The sequence below is a fragment of the Acinonyx jubatus genome, chromosome B4 (assembly GCF_027475565.1).
Source record: "Acinonyx jubatus isolate Ajub_Pintada_27869175 chromosome B4, VMU_Ajub_asm_v1.0, whole genome shotgun sequence".
Classification (NCBI taxonomy): domain Eukaryota; kingdom Metazoa; phylum Chordata; class Mammalia; order Carnivora; family Felidae; genus Acinonyx; species Acinonyx jubatus.
Window position 1 is genome coordinate 85,817,357 of NC_069387.1, and position 24,095 is coordinate 85,841,451.

Below are 24,095 nucleotides of genomic sequence, written 5' to 3' on the forward strand. Positions count from 1 at the left end.
ACATATCTAACAACTAGCAAGAAATACAGGCAAAGAGGACATCCTTAATCATACCTCTTTCAAAGAGCTGTTACAAAACTCTCTCAATCAGACTAATTCCAGGGAGAGCAGTTGTGAATTCAAAGAACTAATTCTTGGTAAGTGTTTACTATACAGATGTTATGCCAGTTACATCAGAAGAGCTGATTCGACCAAGCAATTAACCCATTTAGTCCAGTTGGGTGTAGAATGTTGAGCAGAATTCACTGAGCATCACACACCAACAGCAACTCTGGTAGCCTTTAAAAGTGAGGCTAACAAATGGTTTGCCAGATCCACACTGCCAGGCATGCTCCACCGCATCATACCAAAGGAGAAAATTCTCCTCCATCAGTCTGCCTGCCAGCCACCAGTAACAGCCATCTGTCAAGGAAGACTTTTCCTCTTTGGAAAAAAAAAATCAAGGGAAACTCAAATGCAAGCAATTCTCTAAGGAGTTTATACACTAATGACCTAGTGAAATTAAGCCCCAAATAGTCCCAGGACACTGCCCATGAGCTGCAATGGAAGTTGGATGGATTTATAGCTGCTGAGTCAGGAAAAAGTTTATACAAATTTCAATGGAAAATTGGCCTAGACTCAGTTGGGCACAAAAGTCATTAAAGCAACAACAACAACAACAACAACAACAACATAAAACCACAGATGGAGTACTCCATGTAGAAACTCTAGGACCTGGCCAGTTTTCAGCCATCTGAATTCACCCTCCTGGCTTTACATGGACTCATTTTATTCAATCAGTGCTTCAGCACTGGTGAAAGCATGTTTCTCTGAATAGGTGATCTCATCTTCCACAAAGTCAAGATCCCTCCATGGCCACAGGAACAGAGAACTTTATTGCCGATGCTGTAATTAAGGGTGCAGGGATGGGCTGGACACCAGTTCCCTATACTTGTCGATACAAGAGCTTGCTGCCAATCAGACTTGCCCTAGAATGAAATTTTTGTCTTCCAACTTTTTGACTCTCAACCACAATAAGAAATATATTTTATATCATGGTCTAGTACACAATACATGCAGAGGTGATTTTCCAAATATTTAATAATCAGTGTGTTAGAGGCATCAATCTATCAGAAGAGGGCATTAACTCAAGAGACCAAACATTAGCTGTAAACAGCCTATTATCACTATACCAATGTCGATTCGGTAAATTATCATGAAATGGAAGTTTGAGCAATGCGTACTCTTATGAGCAATGCATGCATAGGTGGTGGTTGTGTTGTTGTTGTTGTTATCTTCTGTTCTTCCTTTTATTTGTTCAAATGCTGATCATTGCTGTCAGGATCAACTGATGCCTTACGTCTTGCAGTTTTAAAAATACTGCTCTTGAAAATCAGTTTCATGTTTGTTTGGTTTTTTACTGTGGTAAAATACATGGAAAATTTACTGTTTTATTCACTGGAATTGAGCACATTCACATTGTTGTGCCACCAGCAACACCATGCCTCTCCAGAACTTCTTCATCTTTCCAAACTAAAACTTTGTACTTATTAAATACTAACTCCCCCATTCCTCTCTATCCCAAACCCTGGAAAACACCATTCTACTTTCTGTCTCTATGAATCTGACCACTTTATGTACCTGAGGTCCATTCTTAAGGCATAATGGTTCCATGAAATAGGACAATAAGAATATGTGCAGTGGGGGAAAAGGATGAAACAGGACAAGAAGTGAACATATAATAGACCCATTGTCAAAACGCAAAGTTCTATCATACTTACATATTGTATAGTTAAATGTTTTATAAAAAGATATTAAAGATCAGTGATACAGAGATCCACTAGGATACATAAGATATCTAAAACGTTCTATAGAATGCTAAGACAACTGACTATATGATCTTTCAGGAGAAATGCCCAGCACCAACAATGTTTATTCTCCCTTTTTCCTTGAGGGCCAAGTGCCCAGAATATAAAACCAGCAAGAAGAACAGATTTCAGCCAAGAGACAAAAGCAGATAGAAAACACAGCTTCCTTCATTTCAACTCCACTGAGTCTCTATACAACTGGCACCAAATGGGCACATATGCTTTATTACCAAATGTGTAAGATGCACTTTTCACTTTCAAACTCATGTAACAGATAATAGTATTTTGTGGCTACAGAACAGTATTATAGAGTCCCTTTGTGATTCTTTCAGTATGTGTTTGTTCCTCATTTTTCTTCTTGTAACAAATTAATAATGTGTTGTTTATAGTTTACTGTTTAGCAGCATATTATTATTTTTACTTTGGAGAAGTCACATAATAAGTGTCATCAAGCATTTTTGTCATTAAAGACATTGGTCCTATTTTAGATCACGTTTTCAATGTGTGATGAGAGGGGCTTGCATGAGAACTGAGGGAAGGCATAAGAGATCTCTCAGGGCACAGAACCAAGGCTCTCTTAGGATAGAACCCCTGTCTGAGGCTCATCAGAACTCTTATGAGGTAAACAATCAAAAAATATATTTCTATCTCTAATTTAGAAGTGAAAAATTAAAAATCCAGAGGATAAAGTTGTTTACCCAAGTGGTGGAATCTGGACAAATACAGAGGTTTGAGGGTTCCAATACAGCTCTCTGTCCCTCCAGGAAAGAATCTTTCTATTCCTTCTAGGTTAGGATTGCATAAAATCAAGTAAATTACATTGCTCTCAAATAAATACTATCATTTGGAATGGTGAGCAAGTAATGGATATTTTTATATAAATGACAACTGAGAAGACATCATACAATTAATTTAAGTGGCACTTAAGAAGCAAAATGTACTTGGGGCGCCTGGGTGGCTCAGTCGGTTGAGCATTCAACTTCGGCTCAGGTCATGATCTCACCATTCGTAGGTTCGAGCCCCATGTCGGGCTCTGTGCTGACAGCTTGCTCAGAGCCTAGAACCTGCTTCAGATTCTGTGTCTCCTTTGCTCTCTGCCCCTTCCTGACTTGCACTTTGTCTCTCAAAAATAAATAAATGTAAAAAAATTTAAAAGCGGAAGCAAAATGTACTTGAATAAATAAAACTGGTGATCAGATGTCATTAGCCATCATCATGAATGATAGATTCGGTATTGTGTGTACCAGATATAATGTTGGCTACCTGTACTTTTGATGACTCTTTTGATCTTCACTACAACTGCAGGAAGTTGGTAATATTTGTACCCATGTGTTCTGTATTCAAATTTAAGGTTTGCTGCAGAAAGAAATTTCATAATTAAAACCTTGCTTTCAGAAGATATATTTGACAGATTTATACAATTTATACTTATTAGGAGGAAGCTGCAGGTGAGAAACCATGATTCAATAACTGAAATCAGGAAAACATGAGAGAGCTTTATTCGAACACAATGAATTGGTGGTAACAGCCCAGTACTGGGAGAGAAACTCATCAAGCACTTGGAAATATGGGGCAAATATTGAGGAACTTGATTAGCCTGAGAAATGAGATGGGAAGAGGTTTGCTACAAAGGTGCAATCTATGAAGTTTTAAGACTACAGAAGGCATGAGCGGCGGCAAGGGTTCAGAAGGAAGAATTTGGGAAAGGGAGAAGGAGCAGCAAAAGAGAAGGAATGTTCAGAGATACAGAAGAAAGAGGATAATGCCAGATAGAGAAAGAAATGGAAGACAGATTTGAGGTTATGGACAAGAGTGCCAAATGCTTCAGAAGGGCTGGGGAGGTCCCTTATGGAAAAGATTCCTCCCCTGACCCCCAAGGGAACACTTATAGGGTCAGAAATAGACTCCACATGGAGCAAAAAAGGGTAAAAATTAATGAGATGCCATTTCTCACCCTCTTACTGTAAGGCAGCAAGGGTCACTACATTACACATCATTTATGAAGAATGCATCACAGGACTCCACTGGGCTGGAGATTTTCAGCGTCAGGGACTTCCATGTGTGCGGTGTTCTATACCCCAACAGTTATAACTTGAACCTTGAATCCCTTAATAGCAGTTTTTTTAATTAAAAAAATATAGATAGATAGATAGATAGATATTCCATTTTTTTAAGAATGGATAGCATATGGAATCTAAAACAAACCTAATTTTTTAAAAAAAGCAGAATCAGATGTGTAAATGCAGAGAACACACTGATAGTTGCTAAGGGGAGGAGGGCAGGGGGGCTGGAGAGGGGAAGATACAGGCTCCCAGTTATGGAATGAATAAGTCATGGGAATACAAGGTACAGTCAATGGCATATTAGCGTTGTGCGGTAACTGATGGCAGCAACACCTGTGAGCACAGCATAATGTATAGGCTTGTCGAAGCGCTATGTTGTACCCCTGACTAATGTAACATTATGTGTCAGCTACACTCAAAGGAAAACATTTTTTTTGAAACTTCTTTCTCACAAGTCCAGTGTAGTAATGAAAAAAGTTTTTTAAAAATGCACAGCATGAATAAAATAACTAATATTTTTCTTCCTGTGGAATATAGATCTGACCGATACTTTTATCTATGGATTACAAATGATAAGACAAACAAATTGATAAGAATAAAAGACATATGAAATGACTAGCAAGACTCAAGAATGAGCATGCCTACTGTTTCATCTCTAAGGCCCAAATTTCTGTTAATTCAGAGTCTCTGACTAGGGAGAAGCTACCTTGGAGTTGCAAGTCTATCATGCAATAGAATTCAGAGTATAAAAAAGAAATAAGTAGTGGAAAAGTAACAAAATTAATTGCCAAGTAACACAAAGCCATGTCTGATTTCATAGGGGTAGATTTCATTCAGATTCTGCAATGAACTTTGTGCCCAGCTTTAAGTACTAATGGTCTGTTCCATCTACATACATTAAATAAGAATTTTCAGGGGCGCCTCGGTGGCTCAGTCGGTTAAGCGGCCGACTTCGGCTCAGGTCATGATCTCACGGTCCATGGGTTCGAGCCCCGCAACGGGCTCTGTGCTGACAGCTCAGAGCCCGAAGCCTGTTTCAGATTCTGTGTCTCCCTCTCTCTGACCCTCCCCCGTTCATGCTCTGTCTCTCTCTGTCTCAAAAATAAATAAATGTTTAAAAAAATTAAAAAAAAAGAATTTTCAGTGATTAAAATCAACAAATTGTGTCAGTAATTATATGTCTTAATGGATAACAAAATTATCCTAAATCCCCCTTACACATTGTATACATAACCTCTATACTGGCATAAATACTTGAATGGAACACAAACACAATTATATTTTTAAGATTTCACTCAATTTTCTTTTTACTTATTTATTTGTAATTTTTTAATGTTTATCTTTGAGAGAGAGAGAGAGAGAGAGAGAGCGAGCATGAGTAACAGAGGGGCAGAGAGAAAGAGGGAGACACAGAATCTGAGCTGTCAGCCCAGAGCCCGATTCAGGGCTCAAACTCATGAACCACGAGACCATGACCTGAGCCAAAGTCAGATGTTCAAGCAACTGAGCCACCCAGGCACGCCAGATTTTACTCAGTTTCCTAATGTGTAACTATCATTCATTGACTTATTTAAATAAATATTTTTATTAATTTTTAAAATATGAAACATAACTTCTTCATTGCTAGCTAAATGAGTTCTCAAGAGATTTGCCATTAGAAACCACAGATATACCAAACAGCACATACTCCAGAATAATGAGAAAAGCAATACCTAAGATTTATATATCACTCCTATGTGCAAAGTGTAATATTATGCATCTTACATATATTAACTCTTTCAATACTTATAAGCCTAGGAGAACAGTACTATTATTAAACACATTTTTATTATTCACTCAGTAACCCGAAAAAGAAAGATAGTACTGTACTCAGTACATTTGTCTAAAGCTTCCTACTCAAAATACTCAACATCTTCAAATGACAGAGTGAAGTCTTCTGAGACCTGGAAAACCAATCTACAGTTTTCCATCCAAGTCAAGACTAGAATATAATAGCTTTGCATACTTTAAATGTAAACACTTGTAACTCATATTTCTCTTTCATAAGCCTTCAGTAATTTAACAAGCAACTGACACAAATGTTCCATAAATGTTCCATTCACTACTACCGTTGCTAACATAGAAGATATTATGTCCATCTTCAAAAACATTTGTCACTAATTCCAAACATTCACATGCCTATCTGTCAAAAATTTGCTATAAACAAAGCCATATGTTTTATGCCGCCCCCTTCTCACCACTTCATATTCAGAGAGACTTGAATTAGCTCAGCAGGCACACTCTCCTTGGTCTTCTCTAAGAGAGAAAGACAAGAAAAGGGTACTTCAACCAGTTACTACTTTAATTACTAAAGCACAGTTGACATACAATATTGTATTCGTTTCAGGTATACAATATAGTGATTTGACAATTCTATACATTATGCAATGTTCACCATGACAATATAGGCACCATCTTTCACAATAAAAAGTTATTACAGTGTAATTAACTATATTCCCTATGCTATGCTTTTCATACCCTTTTTCATGATTTTGTAACTGGAAGTTTATATCTCTAAATCCCCTTCACCTCTTCTACACAACCCCCTACTCCCCACCCCCAGGAACCACCAGTTTCTTCTCTGCATTTATGAGTCTGTTCCTGGTTTTGTTTGTTTGTTCATCTGTTTTATTTTTCTACATTCTGTATATGAGTGAAATCATACTGAATTTGTCTTTCTCCAACTTACTTCACTTAGCAAGATTTCATTCTATTTTATGGCTGAGTAATAATGCATTATATGTATGTATGTATGTATACATACATACACCCCATATCTTTCTTTTAATGTTTATTTTTGAGCGAGCACACACACACAGTCAGGGAAGGGGCGGGGGGGGGGGGGGAGAGGATCCGAAGCAGGCTCTGTGCTGATAGCATAAAGCCCAATGTGGGGCTTAAATTCATGAACCATGAGATCATTACCTGAGCCAAAGTCGGACACTTCACTGACCAAGCCACCCAGGCACCCCCCCGCCACATCTTTCTTATTCATTTGTCTATCAGACACTTAGGTTGCTTCCATATATTCACAATTGTAAATAATGCTGCAGTAACATAAGGGTGCATGTATCCTTTTGAATTAGTGTTTTTGTTTTCTTTGGGTAAATACCCAGTAGTGGGATTACTGGATAGTATGATATTTTTATTATTAATTTTTTGAGGAACCTCCATACTGTTTTCCAAAGTGGCTTCCCCAGTGTACATTCCCGCCACAGTGCATGAGGGTTCTCTTTTCTCCACATCCTTGCCAACACTTGTTATTTCTTGTCTTCTTGATACTAGCCATTATGACTGGTATGAGATGATATCTTATTGTGGTTTTGATTTCTGTTTCTCTGATGGTAGGTGTTGATGAGGACCTTTTCATGTGTCTGTTGGTCATCTGTATGTCTTCTTTGAAAAAAAAAATGTCTTTTCAAGTCCTTTGCCCTTTTTCTAATCAAATTAGTAGTAGTAGTAGTAGTAGTAGCAGTAGAATTTGGTGTTGAGTTATAGGAGTTCTTTATATATTTTGGATATTAACCTCTTGTTGGATATATCATTTACAAATAATATCTTCTCCCATTCAATAGGTTGCTTTTACACTTTATTGATGATTTTTTTCCACTGTGTAAAAGCTTTTTAGCTTGATATAGTCCCATTAATTTGTGTTTTTGTTTCCCTTTCCTGATGAGACAAATGTTGCTAAGGCTGATGTTCAGGAGATTATTGCCTATGTTTTCTTTTAGGAGTTTTATGGTTTGCGAGCTCACATTTAGGTCTTAAATCAAAGTTGAGATTATTTTTGTGTATAGTGAAAGAAAGTGGTCCCGTTTCATTCTTTTGCATGTAGCTTTCCAGTTTTCCCAACACAATCTTTTGAAAAGAATGTCTTTCCTATGGTATATTCTTGCCTCCTCTGTTGTAGATTAAAAATATGGATTTATATAAATATGGATTTCTGGGCTCTCTATTCTGTTTCATTGATCTCTATGTTTATTTTTGTGCTAATACCATATTGTTTTGATTACTATTGCTTTGTGGTATCACTTAAGATCTGGGATTGTGATATCTCCAGCTTTGCTCTTTTTCAGACTCCTTTGGAATTCAGTAGTTTGTAGTTCCATACAAAATGTAAGATTATTTGTTCTAGGCCTGTGAAAAATATTGGTATTTTGATAAGGACTGCACTGAATTTGTAGACTGCTTTGGGAAGTATGAACATTTTAACAATATCAATTCTTTTACCCATGAGAATGATAGATTTTTGCATTTATTTGTGTTTTCTTCAGTTTCTTTCATCAATGTCTTACAGTTTCAGACTACAAATCTTTTACCTCCTTTGTTCAATTTATTCCCAGGTGTTTTGTTCATTTTGATGTAATTGTAAATAGGATCATTTTCTTAATTTCTCTTTCTGCTACTTCATTATTAGTGTATAGAAACAACAGATTTCTGTATATTAGTTTTAGATTTTGCAACTTTACTCAATTCATTTATTAGTTGTAAAGTTTTTTTGGTGATATTTTTAGAGTTTTCTACACATATTACCATGTCATCTGCAAAAAGTTCTTACTAATAAACTTGTGCCAATGCTACCCAGGAAATGGATTAGGTCAAGTTTGGAGCAGAGAATCAAGTCAGGGACTTCATTTTATATGACAATGATTCTAAGTGCCATTTATAGAACATATTTGGGCCAAAATCATTTAGCCAAGTTAATTTTCCATAAAACGAGCTACTACAATATGTGCTCTGTAGAATCATCATTCCTGGAAGTCTTTTAAAAATTAATAAACCCTAATATCTTTGAAGCATTTTGAAGCTTTATATCCATTATCTCATTTAAACCTACAATAACCTTTTGTACCTATCCCTATTATTTTTCCTACTTTTCAAATGAGGAAATTGAGACACATAGAAATTACATAACTTACCTAAGATCATACAGTTCATATTTGGAAGAACCAAGATACAAATTGAGAAAATTTCAAAATTCCAATGGTATTTAGAAAGTTACTTATACTATTCCTAGTTCTACAATTCTTATTGACATTGTAAACTAGACAGTAGGACAAGGCTTACTATGCACTTTCACATGTGACCAATTAAGCCTAAAAGCAAAATTAGCATATAATCATGAATATAATTCCTTGTACCAAATTAATAACTCTATTTTTATATATCCATAAAAGAGTATATATCCTGAATTTATAGGTGATAACACATATTATGATCAAAATTTTATTTTAAAGATAATTTAGTAATTTAGAATAGTGTCTAAAGAGGGCCACATGGGTGGCTCAGTCGGTTGAGTGTTCAACTCTTGATTTCAGCTCAGGTCATGATCCCAGGGTCATGGGATTCAGCCCCATATCCAGCTTTGTTCTGAGCCTGGAGCCTGCTTAAGATTCTCTCTCTCTCTCTCTCTCTCTCTCTCTCTCTCTCTCTCTCTCTCTCCCTCTGCTCTTCTCCTCTACTTATGTTCTCACTCTAAAATAATAATAATAATGATAATAATAATAATAATATGCCTGAAGAAATAAAATGAATAGAATAATTATAAAATTCTTTCTAATATATAACATTTGGCCATGACATTTAGCCACTACAGAAATAAGTTGTCAGATGTCAAAATACACTTGCAGTTTGCATTTCTAAGGATTATTACCTTATAGCGACAGAGATTTATGACACCTACCACCAGTGGTAGAAAAGATTCTATCCTTACTTCATTCATGATTGTATGTGGAAACATCCACTTTTAATTCAAAACCTCAAACTTCAATGAATATTAAGGTTACATATTGCAAGATTTAGAATATATTTATTATTTTTAAACAAAATGCTCCAAAGTGCATTTTTATTTTTACTAATAGTTTTCCAAAGTTTATTGCTCAGATGTTCAACACTTTTTAATACTTAATATTGTGATGGAGATTATTATGACAACTTCATGCCATATTAAGTAATTCTTTTTTGCAGGATATGTCCATCAAGATGCCCTAGGCAACATTATTTTAATTTCCAGAATGAATATGTACCCATAGAAATAAGAAACCATATTCATTAGAATGTGGAAATAGCAACTTATTTAATTTAACCTCTTGAAAATACAGAGATACAGGGGTACCTGTGTGGTTCAGTTAGTTAAGCTTCTGACTTCAGCTCAGGTCATTATCTCGTGTGATCAGGTCATCAATTCAAGACCCGCATAGGCTCTATGCTGACAGACAGCTCAGAGCCTAGAGCCTGCTTTGAATTCTGTGTCTCCCTCTCTCTCTGCCCCTCTCCCACTCGTACTCTGTCTCCCTCTTTCTCTCTCTCAAAAATAAATAAACATTAAATTTTTTTAAAAAAAATAAAAGTACAGAAATACTAATAAGGAGAACTTAATAATATGTTTTTAATAGGACAATAATTTATTTATGGAACCCAAAACTGGGATGAGATTTTACCCTAAACTGCTGATGGTTTCATCTTGGTGGAGTTAACAAATTAACAGATTAAATTGTTTGCTACTATGTATTCAGAAATATACAGTGCTAGAACAAACATCCTTAACACATAGTCTCTATAATCAAAACACATGGAGAAGAGGAAAGAAGGGAACAATAAACTATTAACACTGATTACTTGGATGTGAGGGTGAAGAATGCAGCTGGTTTCCTCCACACTGTGTTGTATTTTTGCAGGGAACGTGTACAGTTTTATTTTTCTATTTTATACTTTTTTGTATAAATGTATAATAATTAGAAAGTAGTATACAATTATTTATGTGCATTCCCTATTTCATAGGCAATAGTAACCCCATGGGAAAACCTTAAAAGATGATTAGGATTTAGGTAAGTTGAAGAGCAAAGCAATGTATGCCAGCATGGAGGTAGAAAAGAGAGGAAAGGACATGTTGTTTAGCCTGTAATTAAGACTGGATCAATGCTTTAAAAAGTCTTTAAGCAGCAAAGTTTAAATTTCCAGGATGAAAGCAACACTGAACGACTGTTGATCTGGAAGGAGTAATGCTAATGGGTTCTAGGAGGGAAAGATTGGAAACAATGAATCAGTATTTTTTACAGCAGCCTCACATCCCTATAGAGTGCCTGCAGCACAATATGCAATCAGTAAATGTTTACTGAATGAAGACATAAATGAATGAACTATGATATCAAGACAGAAAGTCTAGTAAAGACATCTAGAAATGGTGGTTACAGGAAATAGATGAGTCACAGAGGCTCAAGTTTGAAAGCATGTGTGCATAAGACCACACGTATGGAAAGGCAGAGGGAGCAGGGTTCAGTGAGCAAGTCCAAAGTCAGGCTGCCTGGATATCATATTGGAACCATAATACTTACATGTGAGCTAATTGGGGGCAAGTTATTTAACCGATGTTTTTTTTCATATTTAAAATACTGACTATGATAGTAATTTCCTTACCTTTAAAATGGCATTAGAATAGTACTTATAAGATTAGTTGGGATAGTACAAGTATTTGTCAAACTGTCTTACACATAGTAAGCATCAATAAATGCTAGTTACTATTCTTTTTTTTATTTATTTTTTTAATGTTTTGTTTTTGAGAGAGAGAGGGAGGGGCAAAGAGAAGTAGAGAAAGGGAGGGGGGAGGGGCAGAAAGAGAGGAAGATACAGAATCTGACGCAGGTTCCAGGCTCTGTGCTGTCAGCACAGATCCCAACACGGGGCCCAAACACATGTGAGATCACGCCCTGAGCCAAAGTTGGAAGCTTAACGTACTGAGCCACCCAGGTGTCCCCATTAGTCACTATTCTTGATGTTATTTTTTTCTTTTTTCAAAGAAAGAAAAGAGCTACTGCTCTTTCAGATGTGGTTCAGGTATAGTTGACTGAGCCTCAGGGCATTTGTCATCATAAAACTATGCTTTTTATTTAAAAAATTAACAGTGCATGCACTAATTATTATCTAACCCATGAAACTAGCAGGAATCATGATTAGAACATTTTTCAATTAAACAACAACAAAAAAGCATTACTCCTACAAGATTTCAACTGACAGTATAATGCATTGAGATGTGATTTTTACATCTTAGTGTTTTACACTAGAGGAAATTTAACTTTTACCTGCTGTTGAGTGTAGGAACGCCTATTGAGGATAAGTGTATGTACCTACTTCACCCTACTGTCATCAGCACAAAGCACCAAGCCCTTCTCGGCTTTGGTGGCCACTCTGCCACAGAAGGGCAAATTGCAACACTTCTAAGCACAGGTGACTTGAGTTTGATAAGTTCCAGCATTTCCAGGGGGTAATCTCCATACAATTTCCCATTCCCATGGTGTTCGCTGCAGACATAATGGGCCACGCCTCCACATCGGCAAGGGAATCATAGGACAATGTTAGGGTCCTCTTGGGAACTACATTTCTTCTCCCATCATCTTTGCCCTCTGATCAAATATTTCCCTTGTACAAAAAATACATAAATAGTGATTTCCTGTCTTTTAAAGATTTCACAAGTATTGGTAAATGAGCATGTAATATTTTTCCTCAAAATAAGCCTTGCCCAACATTTTAAGAATTCTGCCTCTCATTTCCAGTGTATCAAACTTAAACCTGGCTTCCTAAAATGAGCTCTGCTCTTTCTCTAGAGGGAAAAAAAGTGTTTTAAGGAGGCACCACCGTTATTTTGAATCTCTCTTTTCCAAAAATATAACTTTATATCATGACTCCTCTGTTTTTAAAATGTACATATTTCCACATAAGTATATTTAAGGAGATTAAATGTAGCCTCACGTAAAATTATAAGATTAGGAAGGGAGTGCTCACAGTCAAGAACAGATAAGAATTATTGTTTCGTATAAAGTGTTCCTATTATTTTAAGGTGACTGTTCTAATAATATCTAAATATTAGCAAAGTTTAAATAATATGATAGAGATAGCTACTTACCTCCCTTGTATTCCCTTCCTCATTTCAGTGCTGTTGCTGAAAAGTTGAAAGTTGCTGTCTGACTAGACACAACATTTCCCAACTTCCCTTATCTCTTGGTGGGGCCATGTGAGTAAGTTGTAGTCAGTGGAATCAGGGTAGAAATGAAGTTTGCTACTTCCAGTTCTGGGGATTATAATCTCCTCTACAATCCTCAATGATCTTTCTCTCTTCTACCATCAAGCCAGCTGAAATTGTCTAAGGTGACCTTGTAAACCAGGTATTAAAGAAGGCAGAGTTTTGTCAGCCTGGGTTGCTGCAAGGCTGGGTGAGAATTAAGACCAAACTGCCACTGTTTCTGCCACTGTCAAGTGGTGTTGGAGGAGGGGAGGGCATGGATAATCTCTTATCGTATTAACCTATTGAGTGTTGGTACTTAATATTTTATACCAGCTAGATTAACCTTAACTAGTCCATGTAGTCAAATTACTATCCAGTAAAAGAAAACCATATTGACACTATATAACTTATAAGAAAAAATTATCATTTCTCTCAAAGGGAGATTTCTAAATGATAATGTCAACAGATTAACACACAATTATTATAAATAGCACATGATGGAAATTATTATGATTTGTCTAACACTTATTGATTTCTTACAATGTGCCATTCTACATACATTACCACATTAATTCTGAAAATCCTACCACTGGAAAACATAAAGCATGGAGAGGTTGAGTGATTTGCCAAAGATTATACTGGTATCAGTTGGTAAGAGAGGGGATTTGAAACACCCATCAACTGCAAAATAATCATGTGCCTAGTGAATTAAGAGAATATTAAGAAGCCCAAACCATAAAGAATAAAGCCAATCTGTAAACTCATCATTCATTCAATTAGGAAGTTTTTAGGTACAGGGCATGATGACATTCAAGGACTGTGAGAAATAAGAATATGTAAGGAACATGAAGCACATTAAAAAGTAGTTGGGGGCATCAAACCTGTACAAAAATAACTGCAACAAAATATAGTATGTAGTAAATGTCATAATAATACTACAGAATATTCTGAGAGTTTAGATAAGAAAGGTCATTTTTAGCAAAGAGTCCGCAAACTCTATAGAAAATACCACTTAACCTGGCTCTTCGTGAATAGGTAGAATTCAATGGGTAGAGACAGGAAAAAATCTTTCAAGTGGACAAATATATGGTATAATGGAAAACAGGAAATGGATAGGCAAAGAGCTAGAATGACAAGTTGGGATCAGTTCATAGTGGCTCTTGAATATCAAGCTAAGTTTTGACTTTGTTACGCATGTAACAGAAACTATTATTAAAGTTCTATACTAGCCAGATAAATCTAAGGATCAAATATGGATTGAACTAGAGGATTAGAATCTGAAAAGCCTCATTTTTTTTCTCCCTCTATTAATGTAATAGCTATTTTGTGTTGTGTTTTATTTTCTTTTTAATAAATATTTACTGAAGACAATTCAGAGAATACAGATGAATAAAAACCAACAAATAGTCTCCTAACATGTTTGCTGTAACTCCTTCCCTAATTTTTCCTTGAAAATATACACAGAAAAAAATGCTTTAAAAAATAGCATGAAACAACACACACTGTCTGTAACCTACTTTTTTCTAATTTTTTTTTAACATTTATTTTTGAGAGACAGCATGAGACAAAGTGAGAGTAGGGGAGAAGCAGAGAGAAAGGGAGACACAGGATCAGAAGCAGGCTTCAGGCTCTGAGCTGTCAGCACAGAGCCTGACGCAGGGCTCGAACCCACAGACCATAAGATCATGACCTGAGCTGAAGTTGGACAGTCAACCGACTGAGCCACCCAGGTGCCCCATTCTTAACCTACTTTTAAAACTTCTTCATCATAATGGTTGTAAAGCATTCCACTGACTAAATCATAATGTATTAAACACTCAATTATTAGAAAATTACTTTTTACTCATTCACTGTCATTGATAACTGTGATGAACAGAGCAATTCCTCTTCTCCACAAAGATGTCCACATCCTAATCTGCAGGACCTGTCAATATGTTACCTTACATGGCAAAAGAGACTTTGAAGATGTGATTAAATTAAGGATCTTCAGATGGGAATATTATCCTGGATTATCTAGGTTGGCCCAACGTAATCACAAGGGTCCTTTCAAGATGGAAATAAGGAATCAGCATCGGAAAAGGCAATATAATAATGGAAACAGAAAAAGAGATTGGAGGATGCTATGCTGCTGGGCTTTAAAAATAAAGAATGTGATCACCAGCCAAGGAATGCAGATGACTTCAAGAAGCTACAAAAGGCAAGAAAATGGCCTTTCCCCTAGAGACTCCTGAAGGAAAAAAGCCCAGCTAACACTTGGATTTTAGCCCAGTGAAACCGATTTTGGAATTCTGACCTCTAGAATTATAAGATTATCAATTTATGTTGTTCCAAGTCACTAAATGTGTGGTTATTTGTTATAGCCACATGGAAGAATAGTACATAAGACTTTTGCATTAAGTAATAATGGGGGAGATGACAGTGTCATGTAGTAGAGCAATGGTGACAGAAATAGTAAAGAAGTGGGTGGAAGATGGTGGCGTAGGAGGACGCTGGGCTCACCACGTCCTGCGGTTCACTTAGATTCCACCCACACCTGCCTAAATAATCCAGAAAACCACCAGAAGACTAGCAGAACAGATTCTCCAGAGCCAAGGGTAGACAAGAGGCCCACGGAAGAGGGTAGGAAGGGCGGAGAGGTGGTGCGCCCTACAAGGACTGGCGGGAGGGAGCCAGGGCGAAGGGGCAGCCTGCCGGCCAAGCAGAGGCCCCTAGTATGGCTTGCAAATGCGGAGGGGCCGGACAGAGTGTGTTCAGACAGCAAGCGGGACTTAACATCTGGAAGGTTATAAGCTAACAGCTCTGCTCAGAGAGCAGGAGGGCTGGAAGACAACGGGAGGGAGAGTTGTTGAGCCCCGGATGACAGAGCTCAGTTTGGCAGGGAACAAAGGCACTCGCCAGCGCCATCTCCCTCGCCCATCCCCCAGCCAAAATCCCAAAGGGAACCAGTTCCTGTCAGGGAACTTGCTTGTACCACACAAACACTCAAACACCCAAGGCTGTGCTTCTGCGGACCCATCCCTCCGGCAGCGGGTCTGACTCCCTCCCGGTGCTGCAGGGCCCTTCCCAAAGCGGACCTCGAAGGAAAAGCGAGATGAGCCTGCCCCTCCCGCCCCCGTGCACCTTGCCGATCCACCCCAGCTAATACGCCAGATCCCCAGCACCACAAGTCTGGCAGTGTGCAAGTAGCACAGACGGGCCACACCACCCCACAGTGAATCCCACCCCTAGGAGAGGGGAAGAGAAGGCACACACCAGTCTGACTGTGGCCCCAGCCGTGGGCTGGGGGCAGACATCAGGTCTGACTGCGGCCCGCCCACCAATGCAAGTTATTCAAGACAGCACAGGGGAAGTGCCCCGCAGTTCCGCACCACTCCAGGGACTATCCAAAATGACGAAACGGAAGACTTCGCCTCAAAAAAAACCTCCAGGAAATAACGACAGCTAACGAACTGATCAAAAATGATTTAAACAATATAACAGTGAATTTAGAATAATAGTCATAAAATTAATCACTGGGCTTGAAAACAGTATAAAGGACAGCAGAGAATCTATTGCTACAGAGATCAAGGGACTAAGGAACAGTCACGAGGAGCTGAAAAACACTTTAAACGAAATACAAAACAAAATGGAAACCACGACAGCTCGGATTGAAGAGGCAGAGGAGAGAATAGGTGATCTAGAAGATAAAACTATGGAAAAAGAAGAAGATGAGAAAAAAGAGAGATAAAAAAATCCAGGAGTATGAGGGGAAAATTAGAGAACTAAGTGATGCACGAAAGAGAAATAATATACGCATAATTGGTATTCCAGAGGAGGAAGAGAGAGGGAAAGGTGCTGAAGGCGTACTTGAAGAAATAATGGCTGAGAAATTCCCTGATCTGGGGAAGGAAAAAGGCATTGAAATCCAAGAGGCACAGAGAACCCCCTTCAGACATAACTTGAATCGATCTTCTGCATGACATATCATAGTGAAACTGGCAAAATACAAGGATAAAGAGAAAATTCTGAAAGCAGCTAGGGATAAACATGCTCTAACATATAAAGGGAGACCAATAAGACTAGTGATGGATTTGTCTACTGAAACTTGGCAGGCCAGAAAGGAATGTCAGGAGATCCTCAATGTGATGAACAGAAAAAATATACAGCCGAGAATCCTTTATCCAGCAAGTCTGTCATTTAGAATAGAAGGAGAGATAAAGGTCTTCCCAAACAAACAAAAACTGAAGGAATTTGTCACCACTAAACCAGCCCTACAAGAGATCCTAAGGGGGATCCTGTGAGACAAACTACCAGAGACATCACTACAAGCATGAAACCTACAGACATCACAATGACTCTAAACCCATATCTTTCTATAAAAACACTGAATGTAAATGGAATAAATGCGCCAACCAAAAGACATAGGGTATCAGAATGGATAAAAAAACAAGACCCATCTATTTGCTGTCTACAAGAAACTCATTTTCGACCTGAGGACACTTTCAGATTGAAAGTGAGGGGATGGAGAACTATTTATCATGCTACTGGAAGCCAAAAGAAAGCTGGAGTAGCCATACTTATATCAGACAAACTAGACTTTAAATTAAAGGCTGTAACAAGAGATGAAGAAGGGCATTATATAATAATTGCAGGGTCTATCCATCAAGAAGAACTAACAATTATAAATGTCTATGTGCTGAATACAGGAGCCCCCAAATATATAAAACAATTACTCACAAACATAAGCAACCTTATTGACATGAATGTGGTAATTGCAGGGGATTTTAATACCCCACTTACACAATGGATAGATCGTCTAGACACATGGTCAATAAAGAAACAAGGGCCCTGAATGATACATTGGATCAGATGGACTTGACAGATATATTAAAACTCTGCATCCCAAAGCAACAGAATATACTTTCTTCTCGAGTGCACATGGAACATTCTCCAAGATAGATCACATACTGGGTCACAAAACAGCCCTTCATAAGTATACAAGGATTGAGATCATACCATGCACACTTTCAGACCACAATGCTATGAAACTTGAAATCAACCACAGGAAAAAGTCTGGAAAACCTCCAAAAACATGGAGGTTAAAGAACACCCTACTAAAGAATGAATGGGTCAACCAGGCAATTAGAGAAGAAATTAAAAAATATATGGAAACAAATGAAAATGCAAATACAACAATCCAAACGCTTTGGGATGCAGCGAAGGCAGTCCTGAGAGGAAAATACATTGCAATCCAGGCCTATCTCAAGAAACAAGAAAAATCCCAAATACAAAATCTAACAGCACACCTAAAGGAAATAGAAGCAGAACAGCAAAGACAGCCTAAACCCAGCAGAAGAAGAGAAATAATAAAGATAAGAGCAGAAATAAACAATATAGAATCTAAAAAAACTGTAGAGCAGATCAAGAAACCAAGAGTTGTTTTTTTGAAAAAATAAACAAAATTGATAAACCTCTAGCCAGGCTTCTCAAAAAGAAAAGGGAGAGGACCCAAACAGATAAAATTATGAATGAAAATGGAATTATAACAACCAATCCCTCAGAGATACAAGCAATTATCAGGGAATACTATGCAAAATTATATGCCAACACACTGGACAACCTGGAAGAAATGGACAAATTCCTAAACACCCACACCTTCCAAAACTCAAACTGGAGGAAATAGAAAGCTTGAACAGACCCATAACCAGCGAAGAAATTGAATCAGTTATCAAAAATCTCCCAACAAATAATAGTCCAGGACCAGATGGCTTCCCAGGGGAGTTTTACCAGATGTTTAAAGCAGAGATAATACCTATCCTTCTCAAGCTATTCCAAGAAATAGAAAGGGAAGGAGAACTTCCAGACTCATTCTATGAAGCCAGTATTACTTTGATTCCTAAACCAGACAGAGACCCAGTAAAAAAAGAGAACTACAGGCCAATATCCCTGATGAATATGGATGCAAAAATTCTCAATAAGATACTAGCAAATCGAATTCAACAGCATATAAAAAGAATTATTCACCATGATGAAGTGGGATTCATTCCTGGGATGCAGGACTGGTTCAACATTCGCAAATCAATCAACGTGATACATCACATTAATAAAAGAAAAGATAAGAACCATATGAGCCTGTCAATCGATGCAGAAAAAGCATTTGACAAAATTCAGCATCCTTTCTTAATAAAGACTCTCGAGAAAGTTGGGATAGAAGGAACATACTTAAACATCATAAAAGCCATTTATGAAAAGCCCACAGCTAACATCATCCTCAATGGGGAAAACCTGAGAGCTTTCCCCTGAGATCAGGAACACAACAAGGATGTCCACTATCACTGCTGTTGTTTAACATAGTGTTGGAAGTGCTAGCATCAGCAATCAGACAACAAAAGGAAATCAAAGGCATCAAAATTGGGAAAGATGAAATTAAGCTTTCACTTTTTGCAGATGACATAATATTATACATGGAAAATCTGATAGACTCCACCAAAAGTCTGCTAGAACTGATACATGAATTCAGCAAAGTTGCAGGATACAAAATCAATGTACAGCAATCAGTTGCATTCTTATACACTAATAATCAAGCAACAGAAAGACAAATAAAGAAACTGATCCCATTCACAATTGCATGAAGAAGCATAAAATACCTAGGAATAAATCTAACCAAAGATGTAAAAGATCTGTATGCTGAAGACTATAGAAAGCTTATGAAGGAAATTGAAGAAGATATAAAGAAATGGAAAAACATTCCGTGCTCATGGGTTGGAAGAATAAATATTGTGAAAATGTCAATACTACCCAAAGCTATCTATACATTCAATGCACTCCCAATCAAAATTGCACCAGCATTCTTCTCGAAGCTAGAACAAGCAATCCTAAAATTCATACGGAACCACAAAAGGCCCTGAATAGCCAAAGTAATTTTGAAGAAGAAGACCAAAGCAGGAGGCATCACAATCCCAGACTTTAGCCTCTACTACAAAGCTGTAATCATCAAGACAGCATGGTATTGGCACAAAACCAGACACATAGACCAATGGAATAGAATAGAGACTCCAGAATTGGACCCACAAAAGTATGGCCAACTCATCTTTCACAAAGCAGGAAATAATATCCAATGGAAAAAAAACAGTCTCTCTAACAAATGGTACTGGGAGAACTGGACAGCAACATGCAGAAGGTTGAAACTAGACCACTTTCTCACACCATTCACAAAAATAAACTCAAAATGGATAAAGGACCTGAATGTGAGACAGGAAACCATCAAAACCCTAGAGGAGAAAGTAGAAAAAGACCTCTCTGACCTCAGCCACAGCAATTTCTTACTTGACACATCCACAAAGGCAAGGGAATTAAAAGCAAAAATGAACTATTGGTACCTCATGAAGATAAAAAGCTTCTGCACAGCAAAGGAAACAACCAACAAAACTAAAAGGCAACCAACGGAATGGGAAAAGATATATTTGCAAATGACATATTGGACAAAGGGCTAGTATCCAAAATCTATAAAGAGCTCACCAAACTCCACACCCAAAAAACAAATAATCCAGTGAAGAAATGAGCAGAAAACATGAATAGACACTTCTCTAAAGAAGACATCCAGATGGCCAACAGGCACACGAAAAGATGCTCAACATCACTCCTCATCAGAGAAATACAAATCAAAACCACACTCAGATATCACCTCACGCCAGTCAGAGTCGCCAAAATGAACAAATCAGGAGACTATAGATGCTGGAGAGGAGGTGGAGAAATGGGAACCCTCTTGCACTGTTGGTGGGAATGCAAACTGGTGCAGCCACTCTGGAAAACAGTGTGGAGGTACCTCAAAAAATTAAAAATAGACCTACCCAATGACCCAGCAGTAGCACTGCTAGGAATTTACCCAAGGGATACAGGAGTACTGATGTATAGGGGCACTTGTACCCCAATGTTTATAGCAGCACTCTCAACAATAGCCAAATTGTGGAAAGAGCCTAAATGTCCATCAACTGATGAATGGATAAAGAAATTGTGGTTTATATACACAAGGAGTACTACGTGGCAATGAGAAAAATGAAATATGGCCCTTTGTAGTGACGTGGATGGAACTGGAGAGTGTTATGCTAAGTGAAATAAGCCATACAGAGAAAGACAGATACCATATGGTTTCACTCTTATGTGGATCCTGAGAAACTTAACAGAAACCCATGGGGGAGGGGAAGGAAAAAAAAAGAGGTTAGAGTGGGAGAGAACCAAAGCATAAGAGACTCTTAAAAACTGAGAACAAACTGAGGGTTGGTGGGGGGTGGGAGGAAGGGGAGGTGGGTGATGGGTATTGAGGAGGGCACCTTTCGGGATGAGCACTGGGTGTTGTATGAAAACCAATTCGACAATAAATTTCATATATTTTAAAAAAAAGCAAAAAAAAAAGAAATAGTAGAGAAGTAAATAAATATGATATATATTTTTTCTAGGCAGATCTGATAGGATAAGCATTGTATTGGATCTATGAGTTTTGACTCAAGCAGATAGATAATGAAGATAGGTATTAAGTTGGGAAAATTGTACAGAAAACAGGCTGGGCAAAAAAGGAGAAAGGGAAAATACAGTTTTATTTTGAAAGTGTTAAGTGTCTGATGCCTATTAGTCCCGAGAGGGTAAGAAGTAGGCAATTGGATATGTTCATTTGGGATTCAGTGCAGAGGTAAGGGCTGGAGAGTTAAATTTTACTTAGAATTTGGAAGTCATCACTATTTAGGTGGCATTTGAAGCTATGAGGCTAGATAAAATTACTCCTTTAACCACTAAATATTTATTAAGCATCTGCTTTTCTAAGACCAGGACACACGGCAGTGAGCAAGACAAATTTTCCCTACTCTCATGAAGCTTTTATTCCAGTGAAAGGAGACAGATAATAAACCACATGAATAAATAAAAAATATAAGGAGGAATAAATGTTTTAATGAAAATAAAGCAAGATGGCAGGGGTCTCAGGGCTGTTTTAAATAAAGCAGTTGGAAAACGTCATTCTCAGAAACTGATAAAATATATTAGCATTTAAAAGAGAAGGCATCCTTAAATTGAGGACCAGAAACTTTTTTTTTTTGAATTTTCAGGTTAATTCCAAGACATTTCTTTTTTTTTTTTTAATTTAAAAAAAATTGTTTTTCTTCAATATATGAAATTTATTGTCAGATTGGTTTCCATACAACACCCAGTGCTCATCCCAAAAGGTGCCCTCCTCAAAAAATATTATTTATAGCACAGGAGGGGCAGAGAGAGAGAGGGGGACACAGAACCAGAAGCAGGCTCCAGGCTCCATGCTGTCAGCACAGAGAGAGCCCCACCCAGGGCTCAAACTCAGGAAGCATGAGACCATGACCTGAGCCAAAGTCGAAGGCTTAACCCACTGAGTCACCCAGGCATCCCCAGAGACTTCTTTATTGAGGAATCATTTAAGCTGAGATTTGAATGACAGGAAGCAGCCACACTTATTGTCTTCTCCCATCTGATTAAACACTTGGAGAAAAAAACACCTTTTCTTTTTTTGCATGCAGTCTGGCACTGAGGTAGCTATTATTATGATATATATTATTGTGTTTGCCACTGAAAAATTATGAGGAAATAATAAGTATTTATTATCTACAAGGTTGGGGGGACCCAAAAAAATAAAAGGACTTGCCCTTTCCAATAGTTCACAATCGACTTGAAGAGACTGCATAAACACAGTGACCCAAATGGCAATGTATCAGCAGCATGATGTGTATTGCTACAGAGTACGCTACCTGAAGACATCCTGATAAAGTGAATGAAAAGTGGACTTGTAGTAAGGAGACAAGATTCTCAAACCGGATCTCACACACAATAGGACTGGGGACTTTGACAAGTAACTTCTGAGGCTTAATTTTCTTTATTTTAAGTTTATTGATTTTGAGAGAGAGAGAGAGCGAGCAGGGGAGGGCAGAGAGAGGGGGAGAGAGAGAATCCCAAGCAGGCTCCACACCATTAGCACAGAGCCTGATGCAGGGCTGAGACTCCCAAACTGTGAGTTCATGACCTCAGCTAAATCAAGAGTCTGACACGTAACCTGACTGAGCCACCCAGACTCTTGAGGCTTCATGTTCTAATCTATAAATGGTGGTAAACATATCTTCCGCTCTTACCTGCATGTGACAGGGCCAAGCCAGTCACAAAGTGAAAACAGTAATTATTATAGTAGTAAAAATAACAAATATTGGGATAATCATTAGGATAACACCATCAAGAAACTAAAGTGCCAAAAAATGGCCTAGAGATAGAGAATGTATGATGATGAATTTGCTTTATATGGTTTTGATTTACTAGAAACCTTAAACATACATGAATCAATTCCTAGACACAAATATTTCCCCCGGAGAGCTTTTTATTTTTTCCTACTCAAAGGTCATCTTAAAGTTAGTGCTTTAAAGATGCTTTGTGTGTGTGTTAAGTGGCAACTAGGCATGCCCTGGGTCTTTAAAGACTGATTCTGCAACTCTTCCCAGTTCTGATGCAGATTAGTGTAGCACAGAGCAGCCATAAAAAGGCCACAATGAGTGAATTTTAGCAGAAAGCAATAACAGTGATATATAAAAATGCCTAAAATAAACATAAATCAGCTACCTCAAAATGACATATTGACACAATTCTGTGGTCTACTCAACCACCCTCTACCTTCCTCTAGGCATTTTATTTCTCCCAGTGCTCCAAACTTCATTCTCAGAAACTTTAAATCACAATGATGGCTCTGGGGAGCCTCTGCTATTCAGTTACCTTCCCTTCTTGCTTCCATCATCCTTCAGCAACACCCAAGGCTGCCAAGTAGCCAAAACAGGCTCTCTCCCAAGCGTCCAACATTGGCTATATCATTCCTCCTCATAAGTCAGCATCAGGATGCCTGGCAGCCTCACCACAAAAATGGAATCCACATCTTCCTCCACTGAGACTTTCAGCCAATTGACTCTGATAATTTTTTCTGAAGCCCCAACTTTCTCTATCCTTCTTACCTGTCATTAAATCTTCAGCCCATTCTCTCTGTTCTATATTGTCACATCTCTTTTTCTTTAACAAACAGAATCTGCCAAACCCCATTCCTTAAAAAATTGTACATTTCAGGGCTCATGTTCTTTTACCTGTGTTTAATAAGTAATGAGCCAAAACAGTTATTCA

General features: G+C 37.8%; 1 protein-coding gene across 3 annotated transcripts in view; it reads right to left on the reverse strand.

Annotated features, from left to right (window-relative positions):
• TAFA2 (TAFA chemokine like family member 2) overlaps positions 1–24,095 on the reverse strand; it is a 508,120-nt gene that overhangs the window by 91,304 nt on the left and 392,721 nt on the right. The gene's annotated exons all lie outside the window — the stretch shown is intronic.